General features: G+C 41.5%; 1 protein-coding gene across 1 annotated transcript in view; it reads right to left on the bottom strand.

The window, feature by feature from the left end:
• Positions 1 to 118: 118 nt before the first annotated feature.
• LOC125742075 (IQ motif and SEC7 domain-containing protein 3-like) overlaps positions 119 to 18,663 on the bottom strand; it is a 235,913-nt gene continuing 217,368 nt past the window's right edge. Inside the window, exon 15 of the transcript XR_007398001.1 lies at positions 119 to 128. The gene's annotated coding sequence lies outside the window, so the exon portion shown is untranslated. The remainder of the gene's footprint in view (positions 129 to 18,663) is intronic.

The raw sequence follows: 18,663 nt of genomic DNA, 5'->3' as shown, positions 1-18,663 counted from the left end.
TATGGGAAAGAACACCAGGATTGTGCAGATTCAGTATATAAATACACACAATAAATACAGTCTCATAGCTTCATCTTGGCCCTGCCCTGAAACCACATTCAGTGTGAAACAAACAGTTCTGAGAAAAACTGATTGTGAGAAACTGGCAACGCTCTGGTTGATCGCTATGCCAGCTGTGACTTCAGACAAACAATAGGGGGTGATGCGAGAAAACTGGAGACCCGATGTTGTCAACTACCTTAGTCAAACTCATCACACTTGGTCTCTGTTCAACAACTCCAGTTATACCAAAGCCCATGTCCAGTCACGTACAACAGGGCAATTCATAAAGTTCTCCTTAAGCTACACGTCTGCTATGCCTAACTGTGTCTTTGGACTGTGGGAGAAAACCTGCCCGACATTAGAACATGGAAACAGACGTGGGATTCAAAGGTGTGAGACAACAGCATTCAGTGAGACGCCCTGCCACCCTGCAGCAATACTATTTCTAAAAATAGCCAAATGAAATTGCAGTAGTTTTTAATTCATTCACAAGGTCTTAACACTGTCTACCAACTTCAAAAGTGAGGGAATATGATCCAGAATAACTTTCTCATATTGTTCCATTTACAGCCTGGTTTCTATGGAAACCTGCATGTCATTCATTATATGACATTTTAACCATTTGACCCTCCTATGAATGTAATGTTAAGAAAACTCAAGCATCCAGTTGTTTACAGAACAGATAAGTGGTGATTGAAAAAGTGAATGGCCCTCTAAATCAGCCCAAATCCTGAATCACTCTAAAGTGGTTCAGTGTGTTGGATAGTCCACACATTTTATTTTATCTTTGAAATTGTTCAAGCAAGGTGGAATTAATGGTAGAGTTCCTAGTTTCATTAAAGTTGAAAAGATTGAACATCTAAGTCAGTGTAGTAACATAGTAACTGAAATGTTACACCATTTTCATTCTTGCATTACAAATGTTAGCAACAGAGACAATGTATGTGAGTAAGCAACCATGTGCTACAGTATGTAACTATGGCTCTGTGGCAGGTCCTGTTTTGAGAAAGTACCTAATTGTCTTAAATATCAAGTTGTATCTTCCAGTTATCGCAGGTGTAAATCTGTCATTTTTGTGTGTGTTAGACTAACCCAAGAAAAACAGCAGTTCTAGGCTTGATGTTTCCCAGGTAACACCTAACAACCCCCTACTTACAAATCCAGCTGCTGTACAGTAATACAACACACATGTGGAACCTAATGAGGTTATATCAGGCTCAGGGTAGCGGATGGCTTTCAGTGTTTTGAAGCTGACAAAAACAACCATTCACATCATAAAAGTGCCCGTATACCTTTCAGCACATTGGGTGTTTGCACGTCTCCTTTAAATTTATTTTATAATGGTAATACTTCTGAGGACATAAAAACACCTTTATTGGGCGCAAGATATTTTAAGGTTTCTTTCACAGTTGTCCATTTATAGAACGACAAAGAAACGACAGCAGGAAGATGATGAGGATGACAGCTGGTATAATTCACTGGGCACTAAGATGGTATCATTCAGCAAAGGTATAGGTATTTTTTTAATGAATATATAAATGAATATACTGATAAACATGCATGAGGCTTTTGATAAGTGTCTTAGCCGTGCAGCTAATCATAGCATTGCATTGCAATGGAGGGCATCTTGTCACGCCCTGCTCGTTCGATCCTCCTGTGTGCCACGCCCCCTCGTTTACCTCGTGTGAATTCCTGATTGTTATCAGCTGTTTCGTGTTACTTCTGCTTAGTCCTGTGTATTTAGTCCATGTTCAAGTCTCTTTCCCCAGTCCGGTCATTAACGCTGCATGTTTCCTGAGTGTGTTACCCGGCAATAAACCCCATTTTATTCGCATTGACGGCTCCCCTCGCCTGCTTCCGTGTTTCATGCGTAACACATCCACACTTTCTGGTGACTTTAGTTTCAGCACATCATTTGACTTGTTTTCAAACTCTGAGAATTTCCTTTGTTTTATTCTCAATCATTTTCTATTTGGGATCTTGTGCTTAAGCATTTCTTCTGCTGTTTAAATAGTCCTCTGAGTTTGCATATGGCCCTACGGAAAATAACCTTTCTTTTACCCTTTATAACTAAGAGTACATGTCAGACATTTGTCAACTATACTGTAAATATCTGCTGGGCGAAATCGCTAAATTTAGACTGACTGCTATACGTATTAGAACAGAAATGTGGTTTCATTCTTACAGACTACTGGAGGGAAATACAGCATCAAGATCAACAGAAACTGTTAATGTGACAATGACCCTGATGGTAATTTCCTTCAGGTGCGGCCAATCTGTAGATTTATTGTTGTTCGTGTCTCTTGGAAACCTCACTGGGCATGTAGCGTTTTCTGTCTTTCTGTTGTTGCCAAAGAATCACCTTTTCTGACATGAGGTCTCTGGTCCAACGCCAGCCTGAAACAGCAGAACCCCATACCCCTGCATGGCTTCAGAGTTCATTATCCAGAACCCGGCTATAACTAAAGACATGCCAGATTCATTTTTGATCACCGATTAAACCCTACGTGTCTACTGTGATTGCTTGATTTGCTGAATGCTCAGTCTGTTTGTGCTTCGGAACGCTGCATCCACTTCGGTTAGCTTTTCATGAAGATATTCAGGCGTGGACATCCATTTTCTGATCATGACTGGTGAAAAAAGGGAGTTCTTTTCCTCCTGTGGCTTTCAGTGCTTAACAAGACACAGCCTCCCTTTTACAACATAATAGAACTGGAAGTTTTGAAGGGTGGGAGACTTAGTGGCTATTTCTGCTTATGTCATGCATATAAACTAGCATAACCTGGTCTAGCCGTCACTTTGGATGCAGATTCATTATTATACAGAACTTTGACGGATTAGTCCTGATTTTAAAAATAGTGTGGATTTCTCGGCTGTGTGTTTACGCCCCCTTCCTGTCACTCCCAATTACATGTGTTGCCTCACTGGAAGTTTCCCCCCTTTTTGCCACATTTCCCAGGACGCCCCGGCTTTCCCCACTTAGCCTGCCACCTCGCACTAGCGAAATCTGTGATTGGGCTCCTCAGAGACCCATTACAGTGAAGTACCCGTCCCGTCCGGCTACCGGCATCATGCATCATGGAAACTTGAGGCCGGTGGGCACCCAGATGGCCTGACCCCAGCCAAGGACCCCAAGGCTATCCGATTACAGCGGCACGTCAAGACGCAACTCCAAAGTGGCACTAATCACTCTAAGCAAATTAAAATGCGAAAGAACAGGAAATTCATGTCTAACGTAGCATATAACCAAACAATGGGACCTGTGTCGTGGAGTCTTATCCACCACTGAGCCCTTGCCGTCACCCAGGCCCTTTATCCCTGGTGGTAACATGGCCAGGTACGCTTCCATCCAGAAGCAGGCCACGTCACGAATCCTTTCAGGTCTGGAAAGTCGCATGGAAACAGGCTCCTGGGCTGGCAGGGCCTGCGGCTCATCGAGATCCTTTACAACACTGATAGAAATGATTAAAAAAAACTTTGGATTGCGGCTCGGCACATTCACATTTTAAAAATTCCAGAAATCCTCAAATCATATAAGTGGAAATACCATATCAAAAATATAGATGGTAGTCTCTCCTCTACCATACCCTACCCTTAAATTATTGATAATTGTACTTTCTTCTTTTTGCACTACATAAATTGTCTTTAGAGCTGCAGGGTCTGTCCTGTCATGAATGTTGCACCATGGATCCAGGAGGAATGTCAGGTTTGTTTCGCTGTGTATTGTACTTGGCTGAAATGACAAGCTTATTATTATTCAAGCTTGACTTGACTTGGACAAATTGGCAGCGATGTACAATGATGACCAACCTTTCTGGTTTGAGGTCTTTCAAATTGTGGGCAATAAAGAAATGCCTTTAGTATTTAACATGTATTATAAACTTTTAGTTAAACAATACAAACAGTATTTAATTTCCAAACTTTTTTCTCTCATTCGACAAAGCTGGATCGCAGTTTTAAACATTCTCAGTCTGCTTGCAGGCTTCATTGTCAGAGAGGAAATAACTAAACTGTGACTAATTATAAGAGTCTCTCCTAATGCCTAATCTCCACAACAGCACCTAGATGGTTCACAGAGAACCAAATACTAATTTTACATTGTTCTGCATTCACTTTGGCTTTAACTTTCAACCTGACTTTGGTCATAAAAATTCTGTGCAAATTTTCTGAAGTGGCAAACTGAGTCAAAAGATATAAAAGGTAAGTTTGGGATGTGCTGTAACCTTAAATGTAAGGACAGAGCTGGATTGTGTTTTATCTCATTGGCTTCGGTCTTGATCGCAGTCCATACATGACACATACTTCCTCTAAGATGTAGGTCACCAAGCAGCCGATTCTCTCTTGCATTAAACCTGTAACTGGTTGAAGGGTGATTCCCAGCTTATGTGAGCCAGGCACACAGAGACGACAGACACCTGGCACCTCCTCCCCAACCTGAGCTGTGGTGTCACCAAGATTTACACATTGATTTTTAGTAATGAGCTTTATTACGAGGTCACTGGACCAGGAATGTAACTGTGCTAAATGCTTCTGGGCAATCAAACCTGCAATTACATACATTTCAGAGTAATGACAGTGAAATGAATGGGCTCACAGAAAGGCTACTTGGCAGTGAGCAGCTGATGTAAACAGAGGCTTCGTTCTGCAGAGAGAGGCCCCGAGATAATGCCAAAAAGAATCAAATGTACTATGGAAGGAGTCTATCTGTGCCTCATCTTGGTAAGAAAAAGTAAATCCTGATCCTTTAATTTCTTAAGGGTTAAACATAGTAGTATATGAGGTTTACTGATCAATTTTGAACCAGTGCCAGACGGAGATCCAGCCTTTATATTATTTAACAAAAGGATTAGGAGGGTAAACTGTATTAAGGGGTATATTTTACAATGCTGTTTCAATTGACTTTTGCATTTCAGCTTTTCAATGTGTCATTACTGCTAAGATATATGGTAACACTTTACTTAAGGCCATGTTTTTAGTAAGTTATATAAACACATTCATAACAAATAATACTGCATTCCTGAAACCCTATAAACATGGCAATAAGTATTCAACATAGGCATGACACATTATATCCATGTTTATTATGCATTATGAATGCTTTATGAAGCTTTATTCTACATGTACTATAGATACCTTTGTAATGCATTATAAAGGTCAGTATAAGCATTAAGGATACTTTTATACTGCATTACAATGGTATCTATAGTGTGTTTAAATGAGAGCTTCATAAGGCATAAAAATCATGGCTATAATGTGTTATGCCTTTTTATAAAAATGTATAGCCATGCTTATAATGCTATATGAATGCATTATAATGCATTATGAATGTGTATATAAGTTACTAAAAACATGGCCTTAAGTAAAGTATTACTAAATATGCAATATTATTGAAGAGAAGTACACAGAAATTTGCTTTGGGTGAAAATCCAGGTGTTTCTGGTTTGGCACTAAGTTCACAGACAGGGCGGCTCATTGGTTAGTGTCGTTGTGCTGTGCTTGCAGGGTTGAGGGTTTCAATTCTACCCCCTGTCCTGGGTGTGGAGTTTACATGCTTTAACCGTGTTGCACAGGTTTTGTTTGGGGACTGTATGTGCCTTTATGCTCCACACTGACACCCCATCCAATGAATACACCAACCTTGTGCCCTGTGCTGCCTGGGATGGAAAATAGTTGCATGGAACTCATCGTAGATGATTACGGAAAAAATATATAAAGCTGTTGACCACAAGCTACATTTTGTTTTTTTGTTTTTTTAAAAAAGCATGAAAGTAGATTATTTCCAAAAATTACATCCAGCCTACATCATTGTGCGAGATGAATAAGTATATCATAAATACAATGTTACAGGCCCTATCTTCAGCTAAGGCAGATAATTATATGTTTATACACTTTTGAATAAGTAATAAAAAGAGATTGACAGGTTAATAGTTTTTTCCTTTGAGACAGACCCACACAAATGGAAACCAGAGTGCCATTAACAAGATATTTAATTTCCAGCTGCAATGTGTTCCTAATATTCCGCAGACTGTAGTATCACTATATTCTACATGCATAACAGTAACATATTAGTGTACACTCAAAATGTATATATACATTCTGAAAAGTTCAATTTCCCTTGCTCTCTACATGAGGTGGTATGTGTCTTAATCCTTGGCAAAACAGCACAGACCAGTAAAATGAGTCAATTGATCAAATTTTCCCACAGAAAGTCTCATTGTCAGTCATTAACACGCCACAGATTCTTGTAATATTTTGCACTAAGATGTATGACATAGATAAACATACAACTTTTGCGGTACAAGGCAGGGGACCCTTTGCTTGAAACTCACTAATTTTTCCTGTCTAGACAATATGATAAAGAAAATTGTGTTTTTTTTTTCTTGCTCAAAGCCGCTGCGCCCCTTTCTGAGTTTTTTTTATTTCTTTAAGGTATTTCACGATTTTCAGTGACAAAATAGCACAAGGTTTATATTATGTAATCATATAAAAAATATCTTAAATATTTTAAGCAACATTTGTTTGTAATGAATTCCATGCACTGCCTTTCATTGTTTCATGAAAAAAATATTAACCTAAGACACTGCGCTCACTTTGTTGGTATTCCATTACATATTATGCTCTATATACTGTACAGTTCGAATACAAATACTGATTGTCACGCCCAGCTCGTACGATCCTCGTGTGTGCCACGCCCTCCTGATTATCCACGTGTGCTTCCCTGATCGTACCAAGCCATGTCTAGTTATTTTGATCAGTCCTGTCTATTTCAGTCCGTGTCTTACCTCAGTTCCTTGTCTGTCGTTGATGTTAGTCGATGTTCGTGTTTTGTCCCTGGAATAAACCCCTAGTTTTGCCCTGTATTCCGCCTGTCCGCCTGCTTTTTGCCCGTCTGCCTGCCCGAGCGATCACCCGCTCCCCAGCGACCGCGGCGAATCGTAACACTGATGTAAGTAAGATATGTTTAACTCCCCCAGAGAAGCAGGCTTCCAGTAGCTGAAAAATGATTCATTTAAGAAGTGTTACAGTTAAAACCATAAACCTCCAGGCTGCCGCTTCCAGTTGCAGGGTTTCTTACCTTGGTCCCCTTTACCAAAGTTCTTTACATGAACTTATCCAATAAAAACATCCAGTTGTGCGAAAATCACTTAACAAGATGTACTGTAACTAAATGTACCGTAAACGTTAAATGTGCTAGTCTCCAGCAAGCGAGGCATTCGTTGGCTTATCCACTACTGTCCAGCACCTGTCAGACCCCTTTAAAATTAACTGTGTGCTTAATGGCCCTAGCAATGTGTTTATGCGCTGCAGAATAATGACAGCAGGCTGGTGTGTGAGCAGCTGTACTCACTGAGCTGGGAATGATTGAGTTTTGAGCTGCTGCTCGTGATGAATGTCACTGCGCTACCTGAAAGGTGACTATTTGACTTTGTCGTTTATGTAAATGGATTCTCACTACAGAGCAGGTAAGCTTATGAACAATGTTTCTGTTTGAGTGCATGAATATATCAATCCCATTGTTCCTTTCATATGTTCTGTTTATAGCATGATATTTACATTCCTCCCCCCATTATGTCGCATTCCCCCACATCGCTTTCACTCCTCTGCTCGTTAGTGTCAGACAACAGGAGTCCAGTAACGCCAGAAAATTCTCAGGCTGTTACACCACGTTCTTTATGAACATGCTCATAAATCAGATTAAGGAATGTTTACCTGTAATCCGGCATGCATTTATTTATTTATTTATTTATTTTTTAACTGCGAAAAATCTATTGACACCAAGAATTCACAAAGAATTGCATGGTTTGGATTAGTAATGTGATGATTCACATAATTTGTATTATGTAACCAGGTAAAAAGACAACCCTTCATAAGTACTTGGCCATTATAGAGCCATGGCAAGAATGGAGACTTGTTGGGTGGCAGAAACCCACAGCGCTGATGGTGTGAAGCTACAAGCTAGTAACTATTGACGCTCCATAGAGCACAATCTAAAAATTTCTTCATTGATATGGCAGCAGAAAGGGTCAGGTTTTAAGCACTATAACAGTTTATGGTATTTCAACCTGAAAACAATGTAAATTTTCTTTTGCCTTGGGCATCTATAAAATGCCCTTTCCTTAATGTGCAACCTGCACTTCCTGCAGTTTCCCAAAGATAATAAATCATCAGAAGATTTGCTTGTTACCGCAAAAGAGCTAACACTAAATCAACAACAAATGACCCCGACAACGAACATCTGGTTTCCAAACTGGGGATGATTCCAGCTGCAGTTGCAGGAGCTCAGTCACATTGTCTGAGAAGCAATTTATGAATATTAAGCACAATTTTAATGTTAATATCTGGATAGGAACATTGTAGTAAATTTTTTTAGGGAATGGTATTATATAATTTGAGTATGCAAAGACTGGGCGGCATGGTGGTGCAGTGGTTAGCACTTTTCATCCGTTTTCCAAACCGCTTATCCTACTGGGTCGCGGGGGGTCCGGAGCCTATCCCGGAAGCAATGGGCACGAGGCAGGGAACAACCCAGGATGGGGGTCCAGCCCATCGCAGGGCACACTCACACGCCAGTCACTCACACACGCACTCCTACGGGCAATTTAGTAACTCCAATTAGCCTCAGCATGTCTTTGGACTGTGGGGGGAACCCGGAGTACCCGGAGGAAACCCCACGACGACATGGGGAGAACATGCAAACTCCACACACTCAACAGATATCATGTAAAATTAATTGTTGGTCATTATAAAATAATTGTAAACTGAAAGCCATAACGCAGACATATATGAGAGGCGTTCAATAACTTTTCTACCTGGGTATGAAAGAAAGGAGCAAGCATGTTGAAACAAGTCTGGGCATGTTGTGACATGTCTTAAGGTTACTCATGCACAGTTGTGGCTCAGTGGCAGTCTAACATTCCAAGAGACAGGATGTCCAAAGAGTCCTCATACGAATCAAGTAAGAAAATGCTAGATTTGGAGCAATGATCTGTGATAAAGTTTCTCACAAAAGAAGGGAAAAAGCCAAAGGAGATCCATGAATGCATGATTGCAGTTTATGGTGAGTCTGCCCCTTCATCCTACAAAGTAACATTTTGGAGCAAGCAGTTTCAGTGGGGTAGAGAGTCCAGTGCAGATGACCCTCACACTGGAAGTCCAGTGGAAACATCTTCCACAGAAATGTGTATGAAAGTTGAGGATTAAATTTTGTCAGACAGACGACTTAAGGTTTCCCAAATAGCTGATGGAATGGGCATCTCAGCAGGTACAATTTAGAAAACAATTCATGAAAAGTTGGGCATGTCAAAGGTCAGTGCAAGATGGGCTCCAAGAATGCTGATGCTATGTCTGAAGTCCACAAGGCTCCGGTGCTGATATTCATGTCCCATGAAGACTAAGTGAATTGTTTTCATCGTTTGGTGACTGGAGATGAGACATGGGTCTATCAGAGATCCTGAGTACAAAATGGAGTCAATGCAGTGGAAGTCATCCCCCACCCCAAAAAAGATCAAAGCAGAAACATCTGCAGGCAAAGTTATAGCAACCGTCTTCTGGGATAATGAAGGACTTTTGCTTCTGGAGTTCATGGCTCATAAGACAACCATAAATGGGGAAGGTTATGGCAACAAAATGATCACTTTTTGGGAGTCAAGCAAGGCAAAAAGTCAAAGGAAACTCACAGCAGGTGTGCAGCTTCTCCACGACAATGCGCCGGAACACATGTCACGTCAATCCACCCTACACTCCTGAGCTGGCTCCCTCAGATTATCTCCTATTCCAGGAACTGAAGAAGTCTCTCTGTCGACAACAGTTTTCAAGTGATGACGACGTTGAGGCAGCTGTGGCATCCTGGTTTGAAGGGCAAACAGAAAATTCTTTTTCAAAGAGGTTAAGGTCATTGCTGGAAAAGTGGATGAAGTGTATGTAGTTTTTAGTGAACTATATTGGCCCCAAAACCATAATTTTTGCAGCTGCATACATTAAGTTCAGATAGACATTCTCAGTCTGGAGTCACTCATTTCAATGATGACATAGACACATGTATATTCACGGCACCCTTTCTCTTTCGAAACCCCAGGCAAAAGAAGCTGAATGTTTCAATAGTTTACACTAATGCTCCACCTAATTGTCCAGAATGTTCCCTCAAAGAACACCATAAGGTTGTTACATGTAAAGGATTACAGACTGAATGCGTCCAGAACCTTGAAAGCAGGTCACAAATCCTTATAAAGAAAACATTTAGAAATAATGCATTTAATAGTATTTAAGATTATGCTGTTTTCGTAGTCATTATATCAGAAGACAGTCACATATGATTGCAGCATGGGCCAGCAGCCAGTCTCAGATTGTCACATGTGATGTCAGACACAAGCAGTAGGTACTTTAAAGGGCTGTCAATTAATTTCAGTTTTGGTTTTTAGGGAATACTATACAACTGCTGATTATTTTATCAATGAAAGTGTCTCATCAAACCTACAGAGCAAAGTACAGTGAAGGTAATCACTGCATGCGATGTATGACATATCACCTCAATTCCACTTCAGAGGATACAAGGTAATGATGATTTCAAGACTTTATCGCACATAAAATCAACACGCATCAATCACGGGAAAGTAACCACTGTCAAAGTTCAAAGGATAGTTTAATATTTGTTTTCTATCGAGCCTACAATTCTTTTCCCATGACTAAAAATGCTGAGCATTGCTCTGAAGTGTTGGGTGCATGAGTGTCCTTGCTTGAGGAAATGAGAAGCTTTATTAGGCTGGTTTGGAGACCATATCTAACTGGTATGACAGGAAGTAGTGTACCACACCCTGGAGGTCTGGGGGCTTTGTGAGGTGACAGACTGGTCACCACCCAACAGATGAGAGGGGCTATACTCCACAGGGACGAAATCTCTGACTCTAGTGCATGTAGGACACGCTGAACATGTGGCAGGGTCTGAGACTCACAAAGCTATACTGTCCTAACATGCTGCTGCAATAAAAACCTCAGAGTGAACCTGTCACGATCCGTCGCGGAGGTAAGCGGTGATCGTGCGGGCAGGCGAGCAAGGAAAAGGCAAACCGGTGGAATACGGGGTAAACTCAGGGTTTAATGGGAACAGGGATCAGGAAACACCAAACGGGAGAGAACATCCACCAAACCACAACTAACTACAATGACGGACAGGGGAAACGAGTCAGACCAGGACTTAAATACACAGGACTGATTGAAAGTAAACGGACACAGCTGGGTACGATCAGGGAAGCACACGTGGGTAAGCAGGGGGTGTGGCACACACGAGGAGCGGACGAGCCGGGCATGACAGAACCAACAGAAAATAGCCAACATTTATGGCATTAAAGAATCATACATACATTTTACACGTAAAATGAATATTTTACATGAGAAAATGTTTTTTTTTTGTCCCTGCGACTATGCATAAGACAAACCGGTACAGAAAATGGATAGACTGAAAATTCCTTAGTACTGTATGATGAAGTAAAACTCTTGTTTTTTTTTTAACAAAATTTGAAATTCAAAAGACGTCCATTCTGTTCTCTGGCATCAATGTTTCTTTATCTCTTGTGATCTTTTATTCAGACCGCTCCAGCCTTATAAACTCAAAACTAGAACCTCATACTCATTTTAATCACATATCTGTATTATCTAAAGAAAATATGCACAATCAAACAGAAAGACAAGGGGCTTTGTGTTCCATACTTAAACACAAAACAGACCAGTAAAAAGTTCAACATCTGTAGCATGGACTAGAGAAATTGGAACTTAACTTTTAATTACAAAGCTCTTAAATATATTTTCCGCACACATCTCTGAAATTTAATGCCAGCTGTTTTTAAGAATGGATTATCTATAGTACTATTTACATCTAAAACTCTTTTTTATGGCCCTGTTTTACAAAGAGGTTTCATTTCCTTAAGATGATTGGCATCTACTTGGCCTCATATTTTCCTATTATCAGCTCAAGGTTGAAAGACCATAGAGAGAGCTGTACTGGATCCAGAGCTGCCCTCAGGCAACAGCTGAGTCTATACAGTGATGAAATGAAATGAATCTTTGTGTATTAGTATACAGTTGACACTTCTGATTTGACTTGCTCTATATGTTAATGAAATGTTTGCTTCTAAAGTTGCATCTCATACATAAATCTTACCCTATATATTATCTGAAATGGGCAGCCGCTATATTTGTAAATATATTAAGACCAAGACAAAGCAACTCTTTAGAGAAAAAAATCAGGAATATTTGGCTGCTTTCTATCTTGTTAGGTAACATAAAAATGTAGAATGAATTAAAACAAAAGGAGGCAGCTAATTTTATTTTCAAGCTATAAACCTCTAAAGTGTTTTTAAAATGCTATGTTCAGAACTAAAAGACCATCAGGCAGCAGGTGATAGTATGAACATACAGTTTAAGTTTAATAGGGCTGAAGGTGTAACGCAGTGTAACCCACCCATCTGACTCACTCCATGTCATTTTTGCAGGCAGGACAACAGCCAGCTCTCCCTTCCCTCTAACATCAGTAGCAAGATACCTTACAGATCTTCAATGACAACTCCTCACCTAACGCAATATTTGCTCATGACCCAAGTCCAAGGCAAAATCAGCATTCTGAAACCTGCTAGGTTTGCCCCAGTTTTCTGTTCTCCATTCAGTTTGCACAAGGCTCCAGCCACATTTCAGCAGTAGATGAAGAAGCTTCCTTGACCGCAGCTTATACTGCAGTCTATCTCAATGATATTAAGACTGGCCACAGAGCTGTCCTGCAGTGTCCAAGATGGGCTTGCTCCACTGCAAAGCTGATGTTTTCGTAAGACCAGGTAAAAGTACGATGGTGAACAGTCACAAGACACGTTGACAGTTGGAAGAGTCTTAAGAGAGATGAGTAAGCAAGGAGGAATGCAAGCAGGTGGGCAGCAGGGCCAGAGCGTGATTTCTGGGAAGATAAAACAGAATGAAGTTGTATGTAGTGACTGGGAATAAGGAATGGGGGGGGGGGGTGCTTGTCACCTGAATTTGCTCTGTGCCTGTCACCCTACAGACACTGTGGATAAAAGAGGAATATCTCACACTATTTTCAGAAGGTACACTCTGGTTGTAGAAATAAATTAAGCTAAAGGAAAGCTGAATATTTTGCAGAGTCACAGAGAAAGCAAGTTGGAATGAGGGATTTATCAGATCATGAATACTTTTTTTACAGTTTTGTGTGCACTGTGAATTCTTAAGTAACTAGAAGAGAGCTTAGAATCCATCCGTCTTCTGCATCAGCTTTCCCACTGCAGGATCGCATGGGTCTGGAGTCTATCCTAGAAGCTACAGGCACAATGCAGGGAACAAACCAGGTCAGGGTGTTAATCCATCATAGGGCACACTCACACACCATTCATGTACACGTTCACACCTACGAGCAATTTTATGCTATTGGTTGGGAGTGATCAGTAGTTATCTGGATGATGGCGATGTCATCACTAAACGACAACAACACGAATGAAACCACTGAAAACTGTTTTTTTGTTACTAAGTGGAAAAGGTTTTTTTTCTGATTCAAGGTGTTTGAGTCTGTCTTCCTCCACTGTCCACAGGAGATACTACATGTGGAACTACAAAAGCGTATAAGATCACACAGCTGGTCATGCATTATTGTACAAAAATATCCAAATGCATGTGCTTTACTTTGATTAGTGAATTCAAATCGGTACCCATGAATAAAAAACTTCAAATATTAGTCTGGCAGCACTGTAGTGATTAAAAGTTCACTATAATGCTTGGCAATAAAATGCTCAACAGTTTAATATGACTCTGTGAATATGATGAGAAATCATTACAAAAAACATTGAATTAATAAGAATGGAGTTCATTTAAGGATGAAGCTTCATGTTGTTGACTCAGATGAGTTCCAGTGTTAAAAAAACAATTATTCTGGGATTAAATACTCAAGCAGTGTGGTACAACTTCAAAAAGTCACTAACTGGCAGCAACACAGCAAAGACACTGACAGGCAAGTTAATTGTGCCAAAACAGAAAATGAGCTCCATGCCTAGACTCAACTAAACCACTACGGAATTCATCATCGGTCCCAGGTCAGCAGGATGTGGCACCCCACTCAACAGATATCATGTAAAATTAATTGTTGGTCATTATAAAAAAAACTCCACGCACATGTGACCCAGGCCGAGACTCAAACCCAGGTCTCAGAGGTGTGAGGCAACAGTGCTAACCACTGCACCACCATGTCGCCCCCACTAGACAAACCAGCTCGGTGCAAATCGAATCGTTTGCATACCCATTGCTGGTCTGTACTTATACCAAATTACATCCAGATCAGACCATTACTTCTGGGTGCTTAACTTTTTTTGTCACTGAGTATACAATATTAAAAATATTAAGTATTAAATATTAATATTGAAAAAAAAAACGGTCCAACACAAGATGCACCACATATCCCCGCCTCCTACCACAAACCAGCGATGAAGCGACTACAGCCCCATACAACCACCCCACACCCACCAGGCCACCAGCCAAGGTACGCCAGTCCACAGCCACCCCATACATCAACTGACAAGCCCCGAAAATAACTGGCATGTCAGGTAATGCATACTGTAAAGCAACCGCAAACCTTCACCTCTCCCCCCCGCGGACGACCCGGTAAGCATGAGGCAACCACGCAAAGCCACTCCGACTACATGCGTTTCGCTGCATTTAAAGTGCCAAGACTACCGCAACAGGAAGGATAAGTTAAAATGGTAAAAATGATAGACGCAAATCATACTACGTCATCCAAACAGCTTAAAGGCACGCTCAGCCTTCTGTTCGCCTGGCCACGCTCTCCCCCTGCTACCAGTCGACATCCTTGGTGACTGCCTATTTCTGATTCTCACCACAGTAGTGCTGTGGGGATGGTCTACAAGAGACCACATCATTGCCAAAAGTTAAATGGGTTCCTACTGTATGTGTCCCTGCTGTGGTTCTATAACTTCTGTTTCTGTTTTCTCTTTCTGTTTCTGTATTGGGGGAATGGGTGGGGCATCTCCCTCTTTTCCCTACCGTGAGGCGGGCACAGGCCTTACCTCCCTCTCTATTCCAGAAAACCAAGACTCTCCAACGTGAGGCGATGGTCACTGGCTGGCATGCCACTTATCTCCCCTACAAGTGGGTTCTCACTCTCCACCAGGCTCTCAGTCCCCTCATCCAAGTCACCCTCTGACTCGTGCAGAGCTGCATTTACAGGTTTCTGAATTGCCACTTTCTCAGCTGCAGGATACCTGACTTCCTCCACCAGCACAAACTCACAGACTCAGTCTATGACTCCTGACACAAGATAGGTTCATCTGCAGGAGGTGCTGAATGATAACGTCGCCTCAGCGTTGGCACAGGTTCCACACATGGGTGTAAGTTGGACCTATGCACCCTCTTAACTGGCCCTCCCTCCAATGGCTCCACTGCATACGTGGCCCCTTGGACATCAACCACCTTGTACTGCCCAGGCATTCTGGAGCTTATTCCTTCCTGATGGCCAATAGCAGAGATACACTAATTGTTCCACATCAACAGGCAGACAGTCGACCCCCTCCTGTTGCTGGGCTACTCTCTCCACAGCCTTCCGCTCAACATACTCTCTTGCTCTTATGTGTGCATCTTGGAGAATTCCTAGTATACAACCAGTCAGACTTGTCATCTTTCACTTGTTTTTTGCCTATGAATGAACTCCAAGCAGTAAGTAGTATGGTGTATAACCTGTGGTCGAGTGTGGTGTGACACACACGAATTCTGGCAAGAGTTCAGGCTAATGCTACTTCTTTTTGGGAGGAAGCGTACGCAAGAGTTCATGCAAGGTTCTACTGAACCCCTCACACTGTGGGTTCCCTTGGGGGTGGTGGGGTGTTGTGTGGCTTCTCTTCACTCCATACACCATACATACTGTAGTTCAGCGATCACTGCACTTTCAAAATGTCTGCCTTGGTTAGAAAGCAGTGTGTTCTGGCACCGCATACTTCATGAAGCACTCTTTTAAGATGACTTTAGCGCTAATGCCTGCATTACGGTCTCACGTGGCAAAAGCTTGGCTGACGTTAGTGAACACATAGGTCATCACAAGTACATTCTTGCAACCATCTGCGCTCAAATGTAGTTTAGTCCACAGCAAGTGGGCGAGTTGCTAAGAATGGCATTTGAGGTGCCTGAATCTTGGGCTGCAGCATTTTGGTCAACACTCACCTCTGGCATCTCTTTGCCCATTGCTCTACATCTGCCTGCCTACCTCCCCAGAGGCCTCAGACCCAGCGTCTGCTCTATGCTCCAATAGCCCATCCGGTCATGCAGACTTTTAAGCTTCTTTTACAGTGCTATAATATTTTTTGCATGATTTGTTTAGGAAAAAGGCAGTCAACATGTATAATGACAGTAATGGCCAATGCAGCTTTAAGTATCTGTGTGGCTTTATTTTTCTCTGCTTGCGTTCCACATAATGCTTGGACATGGAGTCCAGTCAGCTTTGCCCTAAAATGGAGGTTTTGTCCTTTGCAAGGGTACTTTATACTTTTATACTATAAGTATGTTTTAGAGCCTGTACTTTTCACTTTAACTTGAGTAAAAAAAGTGAAGTCAATACTTCAAATTTTACTGGAGTATTTTTAAAAACATGTATCTATACTTCTACTTGAGTGAATAATGCGTGCACTTCTGACACCTCTGCTTCTCACTCTCCACCACACTCTCGGCCTCCTCATCCAGGTCGCTCGCTGACTCAGTCATTAGAGCTAAATTTCCAGGTTCCTGAGTTGCCACTTTCTCAGCCACTGAGTACCTGACTTCCTCCACCAACATGAACTCTGGGTTCACGGAACCAGTGTCTGACTCCAGACATGAGGCAGGTTCATCTACAGGAGGTGCTGCGTGACAATTTTGCCTCAGCATTGGCGCAGGCTCCACAATGAGCGAAAGTTGGACCTACAGTATGCACCCTTTTAACCAGCCCTCCCTCCAGTGGCTCCACTGCGCACGTGGCCCCTTGGACAGAAATGTTCTGGACATCAGTGATCCTTTCATTTAAACATTTTCTGTTTCCCACAGAGCTGTCAGTAAACAACAACAATGCAAATGTGCACAATTTATGGCTGAGGACTAAAAATCATTTTTTGTTTCATGAAAGGACACAGCAAACTCATAGTATCAAAAGTCATTTTTAGTTATTTCACTCTTCAGTATTAGCTGTTACTAATTTATTAATGCATGAAAGCCATTCCACACAACTAATATTTAATATATATGTTTATCGGGGAAAAATAAAAGTTTATTGAAAAAGTTTGCTTATTGAAAAATCAGTGGAATGCCTAAGACTAATTTCCTCAATGTGAATTGGCAGCCTCTTCAAAGGCCTGAGACTTATAAACAAAAACAGATGTTCCTGGACACTCTTTATGCAGAAAATAATCACAGTAGGCTCCTATGGCATTTAATGTTCTTTATCTTGGATCTTCCTTCTCAATGCATAGTAGGAAGTAGAAGAAACAAAAATATGGTAGAACTAACAGCTGCAAGAAGTACGTTCTTCTCAGGCTAATCCCAAACGTGTTGAAATTCAGCCAGCTGGATACATTCTGTGTTCCCTGGAAAAGGGAACTATGATTAAATAAAAACAAAAGAAAATGATCTATCAACCAATATTACACAAAAATTTGGAAATCTTGTACAATTATACAATTAAACAGCATTATCCACATGAAATTAAATATGAGCAAAGTTTGTATTTAAAGGTTTTTAAAAATAATTTTCTTTGTTTTATCAGATGGCGAAAATAATGAAGATTTTACAGTCAAGTAGAATATCAGATGACATGTGTGAATGAATTTGATGTGTCACAGAGGTTATGCTCTGCAAGTTAAATAAACTATTTTCAACAAGCCAGTGCTCAGGGGCCCCCAGCTCCTAACACACCTGTACCAGGTATTCCGTGTTCTTGATTGTTTGGTTCCATCTTGTTTGTTTGGTTCAGGTGTGTCGGGAGCTTGGAGGGACCAAAAATGTGGGTCACCGAGGACTAGGTTGAGAAATGTTGCCCTAACTGAACACCACCAGTATGAGAGGGTAAAAGCACGCCAAACTCCCCCTCTCTCACTGGCCCAAACCCCCAACTCCAGGGTCTTGCAGGCCTCCTACAATCATTCTGCCCCACAGGGAGACCCCCAATAACAGCAACAACAATGGCAACCACAAAAAGGAACTGTTTCAAATAAAACTAGACCCCCTTCCTAAGACTGAAATGCTGCAATAGTATTGCACTGCCCTTCCATCATCCCCCATTGCTCCGTTCTGTCCCCCCAGGCAGTGTAGTTTGAGATGCAGACTCACCCTTTGCATGAATTGCAGCAATAGGCCCTTAGTTTGAAAAGTTAACTGGCATTGAGCAGAGGCAGGGCAAGATAAGCCCCCTGCCTCATTACTGCAAATTGCCATTATCTGCCTGGAATCAACTGGGCCGTGATGAAAATGAGCATGTGGCCGAAGGGGGGGGGGGGGGGGGGGGGGACAGTGAAACAGAGGAGCAGGAAATGAAGCATCAGTTTGACAGGAAGCCAGATGAATGATGGAAGGAACAGCACAATAACCAGAGAATCACAGGAT

The sequence above is a fragment of the Brienomyrus brachyistius genome, chromosome 1, assembly GCF_023856365.1.
Source record: "Brienomyrus brachyistius isolate T26 chromosome 1, BBRACH_0.4, whole genome shotgun sequence".
Lineage (NCBI taxonomy): Eukaryota > Metazoa > Chordata > Actinopteri > Osteoglossiformes > Mormyridae > Brienomyrus > Brienomyrus brachyistius.
Note: the sequence above shows the minus strand (reverse complement) of the source record. Positions and strands in the feature narration are given on the sequence as shown.